At 42.1% G+C, this 2161-nt stretch overlaps 1 pseudogene; it reads left to right on the top strand.

Annotated features, from left to right (window-relative positions):
- Window positions 1-1835: 1835 nt before the first annotated feature.
- LOC146011762 (5S ribosomal RNA) lies at window positions 1836-1954 on the top strand (annotated as a pseudogene).
- Window positions 1955-2161: the final 207 nt, after the last annotated feature.

The raw sequence follows: 2161 nt of genomic DNA on the forward strand, positions 1-2161 counted from the left end.
GCCACATTGAAAACAAATGCTGTAGGAAATCACCCATGGCAACAAGCATGTACATGTGCATGTACTATACAGCATAGTATGCAGGAGACTCCCTGAAATAGCAGCAAACTCCCTCTCTCCCTCATTAGTCTAGCAATCTCCCTCATTTCACCTAACCCAGATTACATTGTTAATGTTTTGGGGGAAAAGGAATGAGAGAAAGATACTGTACATTTACATTGAATCATCAGCGCCATTTCCCTGCACTTTACCACGTACTGTATAGTAGCTCTTACTAACTGCTTTGTAGCTCATCTACATTTGGATATAATATACTGTACATTATAAAATGACTATTTTAAAAGATTCCTCTCAGATGTAGCAGTACACACCCACTCTTCTAGGTGCCACGTTCACAATCTCTTTTCACAAAATCTCCATATACAGTATGGAACTAGACAGGCCCTTTGGGTGGAGCATGATACGCCCTCTCAACCTGTGCAAAATTCTACTACCAACTATAATCTCCCTGATACTCATTTTCAAAAGTAGGCAAGTATGCTGCACAGTAAAAACAAATAGGAAATCCCCCATGGCAACAAGTAGAAAATACAGCACCCAATACTGTACAGTACTTACATTCCCTTCGGGAGTCCAGCAGTGTGGGGTCCCGACGGACCAGGTCACTCCATCAGCACTGGAGGACTCTCAATGTCCCGTCCCTCCGGAAACACACCCTGATGGCTTGGCTTGCCCTCCTGGTAGGCCTCCACAACCTCTCGGTTGGAGATCAGGGGCTTGGCCCGCCAAGCCACCAGGATGAGGAGCTCTCCTCTTCTGAAGGGCCTTGCTCTTCTGGATGAGCGTTCCGCCATAGTGGTATCTGCTGCAGTATCTCAGAAGGCAATAAAGATGGCGCCCTGCCAACGTGCGTCCTGTGCGCCCTGCCCACATGTGTTCTGTGCGGAACAAGCGTTGCACGCCACTGAGTAGTGAGTACAGTAGTTTATCACTGGCAAATCCGCTCCTACAGTAACTGTGAATTTACTGTACTGTACATGCTTGGCTTGAAAAAATGTCAGGTACTGTACATCACAGTAATGTTCTGTACTACAGTATACAGTAGCAGCTAATTGACCACTGATAAAAACCAGACATTGTATCACTTCAACGAGCTTACTAAATCTACAGTACCACTGTATACATGACTGTAACAGTACTGTGTGTAAAAGTAAAATGATACCTTTACAAATCAGTAACTTCCTGTGAATGTCATAACACCAAAATGTGGCCACCTTTAGAACAATATACTGAGACGCATTAGCGTCCATGCCGCTCCAGTATAGTACCCGTGTAGACGCTCAAGCGTCCATGCAAATTTAGACGCCCGGAAAGCCTTATTGGTAAACCGGAATTTTTTATGTATGTTAAAACTACAATACTGTACTAGCCAAAGGCCAGCACCTTTCAACAAAACCATAGAGACGTACAATACAGTACCAGGTGTTGTAGGTATTTTGACATTACTGGAAAATTCTTTTTTCCCCAGCAATTCAAAGTGGAAATTTTTGCTTTGGATTAATAGTAGAGAGAAGTGGAGGAGGTCAAATAGACACAATATCCCTCATATAAATCTTTAATACACTGCTTAGGTCCAATTCCATCTGCTTTTGACAGCTAAACAGTGTTGTGTCTAGTTATTCATTTTAGTTGAGACCACCTGCTAATACAAGGTCCGGTAGGTCTTTTTATATTACCAACGCGTGATTTTTTTCTCCATTAATACAGTTTGGAAACATTTTCAGTAGATTACTTGTAGATAGAAGTATTAGAGGGCAAAAAAGGGTTTGTTCTTCACCTACATTCATACCACAATTGATAGGCCCAATCTTGTTTGATATTGGCAGCTAAGCAGTGATGAGCCTGGTTAGTACTTGGATGGGAGACCACATGGAAATGCCAGGTGTTGTAGGTATTTTGACATTACTGGCAAAATCTTTTTTTTTTACCCAGCTTTTCAATTTGGAAATTTATGCTTTGGATTACTAGTAGAGAGAAGTGGAAGAGGTCAAATAGACACAATATCCCTCATCTAAATCTTTACTACACTGCTTAGGCCCAATTCCATCTGCTTTTTGCAGCTAAACAGTATTGTCCCTGGTTAGTAGTATTAGTTGAGACC

The sequence above is a fragment of the Crinia signifera genome, chromosome 6, assembly GCF_055691185.1.
Source record: "Crinia signifera chromosome 6, ASM5569118v1, whole genome shotgun sequence".
Classification (NCBI taxonomy): domain Eukaryota; kingdom Metazoa; phylum Chordata; class Amphibia; order Anura; family Myobatrachidae; genus Crinia; species Crinia signifera.